The 16,715-nt window shown below is 42.1% G+C and overlaps 1 pseudogene; it reads left to right on the forward strand.

Moving 5' to 3' along the window:
* The first annotated feature begins 4,719 nt into the window (after positions 1 to 4,719).
* Positions 4,720 to 4,837, forward strand: LOC126428653 (5S ribosomal RNA; annotated as a pseudogene).
* The last annotated feature ends 11,878 nt before the right edge of the window (positions 4,838 to 16,715 follow it).

Raw genomic sequence — 16,715 nt, forward strand, 5'->3', positions numbered from 1 at the left:
GAATGGCGTGCCGTGGTCTTCAGTGGTGAAGGCAGATTCTGCCTGCACACAAGTAACGGTCGTTTACGCGTATAGCGGATACCTGGTGAGCACTGTTTTGTAGAGTGCATTCGTCAATGACGCATTGGCCTCACCCCGGGCCTCACTCTCTCGGTTGTGATAACCTACGATCTCGTTAACCTATGTTTCTGGAAACGACGCTAACCAGCATCGGTACGTCCAGCATGTTATTAGACTAAGAGTCAGTTCGCCTCGCACTTTTATGATATTCATGTTCTGACTAGTTCGTTTTCTTATTGTCTGTATTTATACACTACTGGCGATTAAAATTGCTACGCCAAGAAGAAATGCAGATGATAAAAAATGGTTCAAATGGCTCTGAGCACTATGGGACTTAACATCTATGGTCATCAGTCCCGTAGAACTTAAAACTACTTAAACCTAACTAACCTAAGGACATCACACCACACCCAGTCATCACGAGGCACAGAAAATCCCTGACCCCGCCGGGAATCGAAGCCGGGAACCCGGGCTTGGGAAGCGAGAACGCTACCGCACGACCACGAGCTGCGGACTGCAGATGATAAACGGGTATTCATTGGACAAATATATTACACTATAACTGACATGTGATTACATTTTCAAGCAATTTGGGTGCACAGATCCTGAGAAATCAGTACCCAGAACAACCACCTCGGGCCGTAATAACAGCGTTGATACGCCTGGCCATTGAGTCAAACTGAGCTTGGATGCCGTGTACAGGTACAGCTGCCCATGCAGCTTCAACACGATACCACAGTTCATCAAGAGTAGTGACTGGCGTATTGTGACGAGACAGTTGCTTGGCCACCATTGACCAGACGTTTTCAATTGGTGAGAGATCTGGAGAATGTGCTGGCCAGGGCAGCAGTCGAACATTTTCTGTATCCAGAAAGGCCCGTACAGGACCTGCAATATGCGGTCGTCCATTATCCTGCTGAATAGGATTTTGCGGGGAGGGTAGAGCTACGGGTCGTAACACATCTGAAATGTAACGTCCACTGTTCAAAGTGCCGTCAATGCGAACAAGAGGTGACCGAGACGTGTAACCAATGGCTCCCCATACCATCGTGCCGGGTGATATGCCAGTATCGCGATGACGAATACACGCTTCCAATGTGAGTTCACCGCGATGTCGCCAAACACGGATGCGACCATCGTGATGCTGCAAACAGAACCTGGATTCATCCGAAAAAATGACGTTATGCCATTCGTGCACCAAGGTTCGTCTTTGAGTACACCATCGCAGGCGCTCCTGTCTGTGATGCAGCGTCAAGGGTAACCACAGCCACGGTCTCCGAGCTGATAGTCCATGCTGCTGCAAACGTCGTCGAACTGTTCGTGCAGATGGTCGTTGTCTTGCAAACGTCCTCATCTGTTGACTCAAGGATCGAGACGTGGCTGCACGAGCCGTTACAGCCATGCGGATAAGATGCCTGTCATCTCGACTGCTAGTGATACGAGGCCGTTGGGATCCAGCACAGCGTTCCGTATTACCCTCCTGAACCCACCGATTCCATATTCTGCTAACAAAAATAGTTCAAAAGGCTCTGATCACTATGGGAACTGCTGACGTCATCAGACCCTAGAACTTAGAACTACTTAAACCTAACTAACCTAAAGACAAAAAAAAAATTGTTCAAATGGCTCTGAGCACTATGCGACTCAACTGCTGAGGTCATTAGTCCCCTAGAACTTAGAACTAGTTAAACCTAACCAACCTAAGGACATCACAAACATCCATGCCCGAGGCAGGATTCGAACCTGCGACCGTAGAGGTCTTGCGGTTCCAGACTGCAGCGCCTTTAACCGCACGGCCACTTCGGCCGGCTAACCTAAGGACATCACACACATCTATGCCCAAGGCAGGATTCGATCCTGCGAACGTAGCGGCAGCGCGGTTCCAGACTGTATTCTGCTAACAGTCAATGGATTTCGACGAACGCGAGCAGCAATGTCGCGATACGATAAATCGCAATCGCGATAAGCTACAATCCGACCTTTATCAAAGTCGTAAACGTGATGGTACGCATTTCTCCTCCTTACACGAGGCATCACAACAACGTTTCGGCAGGCAACGACGGTCAACTGCTGTTTGTATATGAGAAATCTGTTGCAAACTTCCCTCATGTCAGCACGTCGTAGGTGTTGCCACCGGCGCCAACCTTGGTTCAAATGGTTCAAATGGCTCTGAGCACTATGGGACATAACATCTGTGGTCATCAGTCCCCTAGAACTTGAGAACTACTTAAACCTAACTAACCTAAGGACATCACACAACACCCAGTCATCACGAGGTAGAGAAAATCCCTGACCTCGCCGAGAATCGAACCCGGGAACCCGGGCGTGGGAAGCGAGAACGCTACCGCACGACCACGAGCTGCGGACATAGGTCAATGGTCATAATGTTCTGCATGATCAGTGTCTACGGTAAATTTAGAATTTTATTCATGGCTTTCAAACAGCAGCTGTGAAGTATGTTTCAAAAAATACAAATAATCAGTCGCCAGCTGCACATATTTTTATTAAATTAACTATTTAGAATATAATTTAATAAAAATTTGTGCTGCTGTAAAAAATACACTGCTGGCCATTAAAATTGCTACACCACGAAGGTGACGTGCTACAGACGCGAAATTTAACCGATGTGAAGAAGATGCTGAGATATGCAAATGATTAGCTTTTCAGAACATTCACACAAGGTTAGCGCCGGTGGTGACACCTACAACGTGCTGACGTGAGGAAAGTTTCCAACCGATTTCTCATACACAAACAGCACTTGACCGGCGTTGGCTGGTGAATCGTTGTTGTGATACCTCGTGTAAGGAGGAGAAATGCGTACCCTCAAGTTCGCGACTTTGATAAAGGTCGCATTGTAGCCTGTCGCGATTGCGGTTTATCGTATCGTGACATTGCTGCTCGCGTTGGTCGAGGTCGAATGACTGTTAGCAGAATATGGAATCAGTGGGTTCAGGAGGTTAATACGGAACGCCGTGCTGGATCCCAATGGCCTCGTATCACTAGCAGTTGAGATGATAGGCATCTTATCCGCATGGCTGTAACGGATCGTGCAGCAACGTCTCGATCCCTGAGTCAACAGATGGGGACGTTTGCAAGACAACAACCATCTGCACGAACAGTTCGACGACGTTTGCAGCAGCGCGGACTATCAGCTCGGAAACCACGGCTGCAGTTACCCTTGACGCCGCATCACAGACAGGAGCGACGAGGAACCTGGGTGCACGAATGCCAAAACGTCATTTTTTCGGATGAATCCAGGTTCTGTCTACAGCATCACGATGGTCACATCCGTGTTTGGCGACATCGCGGTGAACGCACTTTGGAAACGTGTATTCGTCATCGCCATACTGGCGTATCACTCGGCGTGACGGTATGGGGTGCCATTGGTTACACGTCTCGGTCACCTCTTGTTCGCATTGACGGCACTTTGAACAGTGGACGTTACATTTTAGATGTGTTACGCCCCGCGGCTCTACCCTTCATTCGATTCCTGCGAAACCCTACATTTCAGTAGGATAATGCACCACGGCATGTTACAGGTCCTGTACGGGCCTTTCTGGATACAGAAAATGTTCGACTGCTGCCCTGGCCAGCACGTTCTCCAGACCTCTCAGCAATTGAAAACGTCTGGTCAATGATGGCCGAGCAACTGGCTCGTCACAATACGCCAGTCACTACTCTTGATGAGCTGTAGTATCGTGAGGAAGCTGCATCGGCAGCTGTACCTGTACACGCCATCCAAGCTCTGTTTGACTCAATGCCCAGGCGTATCAAGGCCGTCATTACGGCAAGAGGTGGTTGTTCTGGGTACTGATTTCTCAGGATCTATGCACCCAAATTGCATGCAAATGAAATCACTTGTCAGTTCTAGTATAATATACAGGGTGTTACAAAAAGGTACGGCCAAACTTTCAGGAAACATTCCTCACACACAAAGAAAGAAAGTATGTTATGTGGACATGTGTCCGGAAACTCTTACTTTCCATGTTAGAGCTCATTTTATTACTTCTCTTCAGATCACATTAATCACGGAATGGAAACACACAGCAACAGAACGTACCAGCGTGACTTCAAACACTTTGTTACAGGAAATGTTCAAAATGTCCTCCGTTAGCGGGGATACATTCATCCACCCTCCGTCGCATGGAATCCCTGATGCGCTGATGCAGCCCTGGAGAATGGCGTATTGTATCACAGCCGTCCACAATACGAAGAGTCTCTACATTTGGTACCGGGGTTGCGTAGACAAGAGCTTTCAAATGCCCCCATAAATGAAAGTCAAGAGGGTTGAGGTCAGGAGAGCGTGGAGGCCATTGAATTGGTCCGCCTCTACCAATCCATCGGTCACCGAATCTGTTGTTGAGAAGCGTACGAACACTTCGACTGAAATGTGCAGCAGCTCCATCGTGCATGAACTACATGTTGTGTCGTACTTGTAAAGGCACATGTTCTAGCAGCACAGGTAGAGTATCCCGTATGAAATCACGGCGGTGAATCGAGGAAGTACAGTACATACTGACGAACCTAAAATGAGCTCTAACATGGAAATAAGCGTTTCCGGACACATGTCCACATAACATCTTTTCTTTATTTGTGTGTGAGGAATGTTTCTTGAAAGTTTGGCCGTAACTTTTTGTAAAACCCTGTATTTGTCCAATAGGCAACGGCCTTGCCGCAGTGGATACACTGGTTCCCGTGAGATCACCGAAGTTAAGCGCTGTCGGTCGTGGTCGGCACTTGGATGGGTGACCATCCGGGCCGCAATGCGCTGTTGCCATTTTTCGGGGTGCACTCAGCCTCGTGATGCGAACTGAGGATCTACTCGACCGAATAGTAGCGGCTCCGGCCAAATAAAACCATCATAACGACCGGGAGAGCGGTGTGCTGACCACACGCCCCTCCTATCCGCGTCCTCAACTGAGGATGACACGGCGGTCGGATGGTCCCGATGGGCCACTTGTGGCCTGTAGACGGAGTGTATTTGTACAGTGAACACCCGTTTATCATCTGCATTTCTTATTGTGTAGCAATTTTAATGGCCAGTAGTGTAATTTAATAAAAACTTATGCTGCTGATGACTGATTATTTCTGCTCTTAAAAATAGTAAATTTATTTTAAACGATGACAACTGACATTGTATAACAGATTCGTGTTCTGTTGTATGTACGGTGTTTTTGACGATTTGTACAGCTTCGGTAGCTCTACCAAGGGCTCAGGATCAGCCCCGAGAAGACTCTGCATCCCACCCTGTGAGAATCGCGCAAACATCCCTCGCAGTGAAAACAGAGCGCCTCAGACACTGCCAGCCACCAAGTCGGTCTGCACAGAGATCAGCTAAGGCTATCGCAACACCTCTCCCTTGCTCCACTGCTTCCTCACTCGTTCCACGCAACATTATAACGACTTCCCTGTGGCATGTGGCAGTAGGAACGAATCTCGGTTATCCTGAGTTTCTGAAATACAGCTCGTTCCATAGTCGTTAGCGATTACGCAAAAATGGATAACGAGCAACAGATAATCTTGTTTTCTCTGATGTTCAAAGAGATAAAATCCCAGAATCATCACAGAAGTTAATTTTTCACCAATATACCCGTCGGCGGTTCTGGATAATGTGGGAAGCAACAGACCTCTTCTTCATCTACATTACACAGTTAGTGTCGAACGAACTAACTAGAATAAACAGTAAATATTATCATTCTTAAATTCCAAATCAATCAGTTATTGTCAAACCACAAATGCACAACACTACGAATTAGGTGGAATGCTCCCGCACCATTAATACCTTCGCTGCCGTCTGTCTATAGAGAATGTCGTGCTCTTCCAATTTTTATCCAGCACTAATACGCCAGCTAAAGCACAGTAGTGCCGATGGGCTCAATTTCAGATTCAGAGGGATGACACATTTATTAATTTGATTTTATTTACTGGCGAGGATACATTCACGAACCATGGAAATGTTACTTTGCATAAAATGTATTATTGGGCAACTGAAAATCCATGTTGGCTGCGGCAGGTTGCACACCAAAAACAGTGGTCGGTGAATATGGTGTGGGATTCTGGAGGACAGAATTACAGGCCCCTATTTCATCTAAGGAAATCTTAATGGTAGGAAGTACACCACATTCCTGCAAGAAACATTAGGTCTGTTATTGGAAGAAATACCTTTACGAACAGAGAACATAATGTGGTATGAACACGATGGGTGTCCGGGACATTTTTCGCCGATGGCTAGAATCGTTGGATTGGACGCGGAGAAGATGTGTCGTGGCCGGCTCTTTCGCCAGACTTGACGCCTCTGGATTTTTACTTGTGGGGATTCCTAAAAAGACATTGTTCATAAAGACCTTCCAACTACACCTGAAGATATGCGAGAGAGAATTGTCAAAGCATGTGCTTCGATAAGTGCGGAAGTGATAAGGAACGTTATTCAATCCATGATAAGAAGATTGCAGCACTGCATTGATAGCATTGGTCATGACTTCTAACAACTTCTGTAAATGAACGTTCATGCCACCTTTATGACCTTCGCTAACCTTTTAAAGGCCTTACTGTCACACATCATTGGATTCGTCTCGATAGCCGCTGTCAGAAAATAAGTACCAAACTATAGCATCCCATAATTAAAAAAATAAAAAGTTGACCTTCATATCTCTGAAGCGACCCCGTCTAGAAACAAAAACCAACGTCATATTATGGCCCCCGTTGTCCCATGTAACTTTTTTCCTATAAACTTTTCAGCTCGCAACATACTTTAGGAGTTATTCTTGGTGGCTATAGTTAGTGACACTGTATATTCCAGGCCACTGAAGATTCCTTGCAAAGAATAAGGGCGTAACGCATATGGCACAAAAGCTATGTTTTATTCAGTTGTGATCAGACTGTCACAAAGCAAAAATTCTCAGCTACGTTTCGGAGATTTAGGTGGCATGCCAAATAAGTCTTGAAAATGGCAAGGAATTCTAGACTCTACGTGCGGTAGCGTTCTCGCTTCCCGCGCCCGGGTTCCCGGGTTCGATTCCCGGCGGGGTCAGGGATTTTCTCTGCCTCGTGATGACTGGGTGTTGTGTGATGTCCTTAGTTAGGTTTAAGTATTTCTAAGTTCTAGGGGACTGATGACCATAGATGTTAAGTCCCATAGTGCTCAGAGCCATTTGAACCATTTTTTCTAGACTCTACACGCTGTGTTTAACACGGGATACTTTCAAATAACTTGCATGAATACCTGCTCACGTGGGGTGGCTTGCAGCCAGACGTTGTATAGAAAGCATTATAGAACAAGATTCTCGCCGGAAAAAAGGGCAGTCACAAGCTGACCGCACTGGCTGCCAACAACAAACCCGATACGGTTCGTGAGTGCGCAGGTAGAACCGGGAAACCACAGGCAAGTGGAAGAGGGGCGACAGAAGGGGAAAGACCTTCCACTGAGGAAAAGAAATTAAGAGAAAGACAGACTCGCCTGACCACAGGCCGAAACGATTGACACAAACAACGTTCTGCGCATTGAATCGTACGTGTAGGCGTAGTTGCAGACCTGTGTTAATTGCAGTAACTTCTGGTGGAGTACTGATGACGGTGAGTCCACACTTCGATTTATACTGACAAGGGGAGGCCGCCAATTGTGAAATTCAGATTCGATTCATACTGCGCATAATAAAAGCTCATGGCCAGAGGTGTAATGTGGCAAAGCACCAAGATGCACATCTCAGCCGTTGTTGAGAAAATCGACAGTTAAAAGAAACCGTTCCGGTGAAATAATCTCTACGATTAATAATTTTTCACAGCGTCGTGGCGCAGCTGTAAGCGCTCTGGTTTGTAATCAGAAGGTCGCCGGAGATATATATATATATATATATATATATATATATATATATATATATATATATATAGTTGCAAGAATTATGCATATAATAAGTTGTTGAAAGTCGTTTGTCGTGGAAAAACTGGCGACTTCGAACATCATTATGTTTTCCGCAAACAAAGTTGTAATTCACAAATGTTATTAGTTGTCTTCATAATGTTAACCACGTATAGTTAACGGAAGACGTAGAAACGATATTCCGAAACGAATACGTATAGCGTAAGTCAAACGTTCGAATTAGAATAGAGACCCCAGAACACAAATTCGCTGTGGCAGGTATGAAATATAAACTCCGTTACTCGCTCGTTACACTTGAAGGACAGATGTTGAATGGGCCGAAACGAGCCGCCGCATAACAGCGTAGTTGCGTGCTAACTTCAAAAATGGCTCTGAGCACTATGGGACTTAACATCTATGGTCATCAGTCCCCTAGAACTTAGAACTACTTAAACCTAACTAACCTAAGGACATCACACACATCCACGCCCGAGGCAGGATTCGAACCTGCGACCGTAGCAGTCGCGCGGCTCCGGACTGAGCGCCTAGAACCGCCAGACCACCGCGGCCGGCGTGCTAACTTCGAAAGAAGGTAGATGCGGTCCCTAGCGCAACTTATAACATCGTCGAAAATCAGTGCGGACGGGAGAGCTTTGGTACACCCTGTTAAAAAAACAGAAAAATGGAGGCGGTACAATTGGAGAGCGATCCGCCGTCACCAACATGCATAAGCAATTCATTAATAGTTTATATATATATATATATATATATATATATATATTTAAATTACAAAAAACTAATAATAAAAAAGCATGGCGCGAGATTCGATCCGGCGACCTTCGGATTACGAACCCGAGCGCTTACCGCTGCGCCACGGCGCTGTAGATAATTGTTAGTCGTAGAGAGTATTTCACCACAACGGTTTCTTTTAACTGTCGATTTTCTCGACAACGGCTGAGAAGTGCATCTTGGTGCTTTGCCACATTACACCTCTGGCCATGAGCTTTTATTATGCGCAGTATGAATCGAATCTGAATTTCACAATTGGCGGCCTCCCCTTGTGAGTACATTATGATTTTGCTAAAGTTGCGTGAATTTGATGCTAATACACTTCTTAAGTTTTCTGAAGCAAGCTTTTCAAGTGCAAATTTCCTTCACTTTACGTCTATGGTCACAAACTTTTTGTCAACAGATTACCGGTTTCGCTCTATAATCACCATCTTCAGATCTGTTTTATAAGAACAATGTCCTAATGTATTGCAGCCATAGTGCCATCGTCAAATGTTAAATGCAAAATCAGCACCAGCATCGTCAAATTTTCAGGTGCTGTATCACTGATATCACCATCACCACCATCATCATCATCATCATCATCATCGTCATGATCAACATCTTTCTTTCAACGATTAGTCTGTTGCTGGTTCCGAACTTACGAACACAATCATTCCAATCTGACTCCTGGTCTTCCAATATCTCTTTCCTCATTCGACTAATAGTTCAGGATCTTCTGACGAATTCTGTGACCCAGCATTCTCATGAGGTGCAGTCTCCAATCTTCACGATATTTGCGAATCTTTTAATTCATCCTGAAAATATTTCACTCTACTATCTTCGTTTCTAATCATATCTCTTCTTGTGCAGCTCTTCGTCTTTCTTAGTAATCTTGTCTCTGCCATTTCAATTAAATTTTTATTTTGTTTTATTTTATTTATTTAATTATAGTAATCCAGGGTTTCGCTTCCATAAGGTGATACAGGAACCGCTATTGTTTTATAGAGTTTGCATGGGGGCTTAATTAAATATATATAATCGAAAATGTTTTTTTTTTATTTTTCGTTGCTGTATGTCCGATTACGCAGTGTCTCGTAATCGGTTGGCCCTGACTAGTATTATTACGCTATCTGACTGCAACAAACAATGTAAGAAAATTTTCGTAAATACAGTTAATTAATTAAGTCCCCAGCAACTATAAAACCTACAAAATCCAAGCACAAATGTAACTGTTCTGTATGTGGGAGTGTGACTCAACGTCCACATCTGGCACGGTTCTTTTCCAACAAGACAAGAATTTTTTTAAATACCAACTATGCTGACGTGACAAAAGAAATTTAGAAAAACTGTAATTGCGTAAGAAAACCAGAATTCACTCTAATACAAGAACACAAGCCAGATGCTTTGTTGACTGAACCTGTAGTGACGCATTATTTCAGATACACAATTAATAAAAGAGCATTGTAAGTTTTACCTTCATATATATTGACGAAATGCACACAATAACATCTGCTATCTCTCCCATCAAATAACTGCATAAAACATGGAACAACACTCTTTACTACAACATCTTACTCCAACTTCACGACAACCACCAGCTCTTAACACACACTGTCCTCTACGAACTCTCAACAACCACTGTCTGCCACGAACTCTCTACTAGCACTGACCTCCACGAACTCTCAACAAGCACTGACTACTACGAACTCTTAACGCGCACTGTGGAGGCGGCTTAATAGTACTCTTTGGCGCACTCTCTGGCGCAGTGGCACAGTGTAGCCACCTTTCATATGCCCCTCCTCCACAGGCCAGAATTTGATGGTATTTTTGCCAGCATTGGTGGTGAAAATACCACCAAATTCGTCCAGAAAAATACAGACAAAAATAAAAGGTAATATTAATACCTAAGTATCACATAATTAGTTAAAAATTTTGGCTTTGCACTGACCTTTTACTAACCTAATATATGAAATACAGTAAGCAATACAACTTCTTTTCATACATGTGACTTTACATAATAGTTTACACAATATACAAAAAATCAGTTTATACAAATGTTCACATAAAATGTTTTCAATGATTAGTTTATACAAAAAAAGAACACCAACAGGTAACATCTTTTCAGTAAAAGCAGTCCATCAGTTGCACCCAGTAAAGTTTAGCAGGTACACCCAGCAACAAGTCACATTAGTTCAATAGAAGCAATCCATCAGATGCACCCAGCAATGTTAAGCAGGTGCAGACGCCAACAAGTGACTTCATTTCAGTAAAAGCAGCTCACCAGTTGCACCCAGCAATGTTGAGAGCAGGTGCAGACACCAACAAGTAATACCATTTCAGTAAAAACAGTCCATCTGTGGCACCCAGCAATGTTGAGTAGGTGCAGACAGCAAAAAGTAACATCATTTCAGTAGAAACAGTTCTAACAGTGGCACTCAGTAAAGTTCAAAAGGTACACACAGCAACAAGTCACATTAGTTCAGTAGAAGCAGTCCATCAGAGGCACCCAGCAATGTTGAGTAGGTGCAGACACCAACAAGTGACATCATTTCAGTAAAAACAGTTCATCAGTTGCACCCAGCAATGTTGAGCAGGTGCAAACAGCAACAAGTGACTTCATTTCAGTAGAAACAGTTCATCAGTTGCACCCAGCAATGTTGAGTGCAGGTGCAGACACCAACAAGTGACACCATTTCAGTAGGAGTAGTCCATCAGTTGCACCCAGCAATGTTGAGCAGGTGCAGACAGCAACAAGTGACTTCATTTCAGTAAAAACAGTTCATCAGTTGCACCCAGCAATGTTGAGCAGGTGCAAACAGCAACAAGTGACTTCATTTCAGTAGAAACAGTTCATCAGTTGCACCCAGCAATGTTGAGCAGGTGCAAACAGCAACAAGTGACTTCATTTCAGTAGAAACAGTTCATCAGTTGCACCCAGCAATGTTGAGTGCAGGTGCAGACACCAAAAAGTCACATTTCTCAGCAGAAGCAGTTCCACAAAATTCACTAAAACTGATCACACTGTTCATCAGAGTTTATGAGCAGAAATTAAACATGTCCTAGTGGCACCAATCATGTAAAAAAGTGCAGGTAACAGTTCAGAATATTTATCTTCACTAATCAGACAGTTCAGGCATGAACAATAGTTTGAATGCACATACAAATGCTTTTACAGTAAGATACAAATCATAACAAACACACAAATGATATCAGATAATTATCCTATTAACTATTACAATACACAAATACCAGTAAACCTATAATATTTATGGGTGTCAGTGCAAGCCACTACCAACAAATAAAATAATATTTTCAGATAGGTGGGTAGGATTAGTAAAGGAAAACACACAGAACACACTCACTCATCTCTCATCCACATTAAGTACTACTGTGTAACTGAATAGTGTTAATTGTGTAAATGAAATTCTGTCTAAATCTGATGTTCATCATGTGTATCAAGTAGTAGTGGCAGCAATGTATAACAGTCAATAATAGTTAGTCAACGTCATAGTCATCATGTCAAGACCAATGTTTGCCAAGCCAGATCAAAATGTACTGTTGTTGAACAACTGTCAGTGAGCCAAGATATGCAATTACTTCCTCTCTCCAAAAAAAAGTATATACTGCTTAGTGATTTAACAAAGTGTGTGTATAGACTATCTTCCTTCTATTTTAGTGTTCTAGTCTGCTTTCTTCATCCTCCTTGTTCCATAGACCAACAAAAAAATATGCTCCTCACTTACTTTACCTCTTATCTACCAAAACTCCAATAATCATCAACTTAATCTCAATACGTCACTAATACTTCTTCAATACGTCGATACATATAACTCTTATCATCAATATCTTTTACCTTACCTCTTGTCCACAAAAACTCCAATAATCATCAACTTCATATACTCTCAATACCTCAATGATACGTCGATAAATGTGAACCTTATTGCCAATATCATCTCACTTCCAACACAACTCTTTCCTCTAGTCAGTCTCCTCAAACAAGTACAGATAAAATCCTAATGCAAACCTCATCTTCCCATACAATCCGAAGACACAGTGTCCACACACAACCTCTGTGTAATCCATCTGACCCAAATTTTCTACTCATTATAAATTATAAGATACATTTTGGTTCCTTGTCCATCATTAAATAAAAGAAATGCATACCTGACCTCTAACAGACTTAGTTCGAATAACTCTCAGTAATTAAATACGATTACGGAGTGTGAATGATCATAATATTTCACAGTGTGTACACCACTTCAAGAATTATGGCAGACAGAAGCAAACATGTGGAGTATTTCTTGTGTCAAGTGTCACTTCCTATTTCAATTGCTCACGAAAATGCAGTGTAATAACTATTAATGGTCTAAACCTAGTATTGGTATGTCATGTCGTTAGCTTCCTTCCTATTAGCATAAATGTATACAGCTTCCATAAAACTTCAGCTCATGTGACTTCTATGACTCTCTTGTACTAATGTCGTTTGTCGAATTATAGCAGTTAATTTTCTTATCTTAAAAATATAAGGCACTGAGCGTAAGCAAAACATGCAATAGCGAGTAAATATACCAGTAGAGAACAGAATGTCAACAAGTGGATGCAGCACAATTCCTACAACGAGGCTCTACCAAGCGAACAATCTATAATTAATACAGTAGCGTGACCTAAACTCTATGTTTGTACACCTTATATCAGCATTTCTATATACCAAATTAAAGAGCAGTTATGGCAACAAAACAGAAATGTGTAAATATGTAATCCATACAAAAAGCAGCAAACATATATCTTACGTAATAAACAGGTCATTAGCATCATATCAGCATAAGCAAATAAATGTTCATATGTCATCTTAGCAAGTAAACATGGAGGCGCAAGCAGATAAATCACAAAGTATAACTTACATACATATCAGCACAACTAATCAGGTGACAATTATAATTTAAATAAATAAGCACAGCAGGCACATAATTAAAAAAAATATATGACATCAGTGAAAAAGCAGTGCAGCCAAGCGATGCATAATATACACAAGTTACAACCCAGTTCATTAATAATCATTGTCAAAATCAGTTAACGTACGCAAGCACGTCGCTTCACAAGTAATTTCATAGAACATGAAATTTAGCACAAAGTATGAATCACGTAATCGCGAGCAGCAAATTACGTCTAAAGTACGTACCTAAGTGGAAATATGTTACCTGAAAAATGAACTCAATTAATAGTTACCCTTTTAGTTTATTAGTTTCTTCTTCGAAATTACATTCTTCCTGAAAATTTCTCGATAGCAAGTCGTCTTAACATCGGACACGCCCAGAATTTACCTGAAGTTCTTAAATATTTTATACAACCGTATCCTGAAAAATACTGAATGTTAATAACAGAATTCATCAAGTCACTATAGCTTTATACAGAATTTAGTCGGAGAAATTAGACTGTGTGTTTGTTTACGGCTGTCAGTGCATTCGCACTGAGCGCTCGATCAGCTGTGGGCGCGTGACGTAGGAAGCTATTGTTCGCGGTCAACGACTGCCTTGTGCGGCGCGCAGACTTGACTGTTGCTTTGAGTATGTGCCGCCGCCAAAACACAGCGCGGTATTCTTGTACTCTCCGCATGTTTACATCTAGCTGTTAGTTTCTCACAAGTATGTCATTCCACAAAAATTTTAACGTTTGATATATGATGTATTCCTTTAGAGCGTCGAGATTTAAGAGTTTCTACTTCGACAGTGTTATCATGAATAATTTTGCGAATTCTATATGGACCGTTATAAAGCAGAAAAAATTTGCGACACAAGCCTTTTCCTTTATGAGACAAACGGTGGGACTTAATTAATACCTTCTGACCAACTGATAAGAATTTTGAACGACCAGGACGCTTAGCTGATTTCTCTCTTCTAGCAGCCGCAGATGCAATATTTTGTAGAGCCAGGTTAACAACTTCAGAATGCCGCAGTTTCCGTGAAGGCGGAAAAGGAATGATTTCAGATATGCGATTTGTCGGTGCTTTATTTTTTAATATCAATAGAGGCGGTAAAGAAGTTGAGTCATTAGGAAGTTCATTCAGAATGTTTTGAAAAATATGAAGATACTGATCCCAAGTTCTGTGATTCTGATGACAATAAAGACGGCACAATTTATTGATTTCCTTCATCCATCTCTCTGAAGCATTAGATTGAGGGTGAAAAAGTGAAATGAAGATTGGTTTAATTTTACGACGCTGTAGAGTACGAAGCCAAATTTTAGAACGAAACTGTGATCCATTATCTGATATGACCTTGTCAACATGACCAACTTCTTTAAGAAAATGTATGATGAAAGCGTTAGATACTGAACGAGCTGTTGCTTTGCGTATAGGTGTAAAACACACATATTTTGACGTCAACTCCACTGCTACGAAAATGTACGCAAAACCATTAGTAGAACGAACCACTGGACCGAACAAATCGACTGCAGCCATCTCCTTTAATTTCGCTGGAATGATAGGAAACAACGGTGCTCTGTGAGAAATCATTGGAGGCTTAGCCATTTGACATAATTTGCATTTGGCAAGAACAGATCGAATACGTTTTTCCATATTACTGAAGTAGCAATTTTCTCGTAATTTGTGAAAGCATTTTCGGGGACCAAAGTGTGCATAACTGAGATGCGTATACCAAATCAATTTATTGACCCACTCATCAGGAATACAAACTAACCAAACAGAGTTGTCGACGGATTTTCGTTTAAAAAGAACTTTCCAGATAAATCGCAAAAACGAGGTGTGGCCAAATTGTCCAATCTAACAAAGCGTCTAAGAAAATTACAGACACCAAGCAAACTACGAACATCACGTTTTGCGGTAGGTACAGCATAATTACGAATAGCGTCTAGTTTCTCTGGATCAGGGAGAATACCTTCTGTAGAAATAATGTGACCGAGAAATTTCACCTGAGAACGACCAAATTCAGATTTTTCCAAGTTCACTGTCATGCCAACTTTTGCAAAGATACGTAATAATGAGTCCAAAATTGTGTTGTGCTCACTCCAAGAACGTTTAGCAATAAGAATGTCGTCAACATAAGAAGTAATATTGTCACGAAGATAAACAGGTAAAATTTCATTTAAACTACGAATGAATGCTGATGAAGATACAGTAAGTCCAAACAGTAATTTTCGAAGTCACTTTTGGGTAAACATAGTCATATCCGGTTAATGTCTACTTACTCTCTAGATAGATTGATAGTCGAAGAGTTGTTTTGACAGATGTAAAGAATAGTAAAAGAGTAGGCAGCGGTACAGAAAACTAAAAGAGAAATAGCACCACTACAGCTCGGGCCCTATGCTCGCTACGGCACATATTCACTTAGAGTAGTGAATCCCCTGAGGACTTTAATAGCTGCACATAATTTCAAGTTTGTAACTTAATGGCAACTTTGGCGGAAGTACGTACGTAAATTGATCTAGCCATGAACATGGATGTATGTCGTTCTTCGAATTGCGAAGTATCTTAATCTTCCGAACAGTTAAGAAGTGTTTATAGTCAATGTTTGCACCTCGTGGCGACAAAGACCTACCGCGTCTGTCCCGGTCCGAATGTCGATTATTGTCAAGTTCGCGCGCCTGGCGCTCTCTTGTCGCATCCCGTAAATGAAATAAATTATTTTCTTCATACCCTACTGCTAAACTAACACTTGTCAATTTATCTGAGATCATCTCAACTCTTTCCGATGAGTCACTTAATTGTCCTTTCTGTTTATTTATGTCTTCTGTAAATGTCGCGACTCGGGTTTCGGTGTTGTCACATTTAGTAGTTAACTGTTCACACTGTTGCGTTAAGTTATTTATTCTGTCATTTGGTACGGATTCCTCGGTTCCTTCAATTATTTCTTCCTTATCCTTTGCACGTTGTAAATTTAACTCTGAAAAATTCTGTACTATCACGCGATCTTTTTCTTCCTCGTCCCTGCCCTGTTCCTCATGTCTGACTTCTGTTGAAATTAAGCTATTATTGTGAGCCTTCAAAATCGGTTGTACTTCTTCTCTAATTTCT

The sequence above is a fragment of the Schistocerca serialis genome, chromosome 12, assembly GCF_023864345.2.
Source record: "Schistocerca serialis cubense isolate TAMUIC-IGC-003099 chromosome 12, iqSchSeri2.2, whole genome shotgun sequence".
In the NCBI taxonomy this organism is placed as follows: Eukaryota; Metazoa; Arthropoda; class Insecta; order Orthoptera; family Acrididae; genus Schistocerca; species Schistocerca serialis.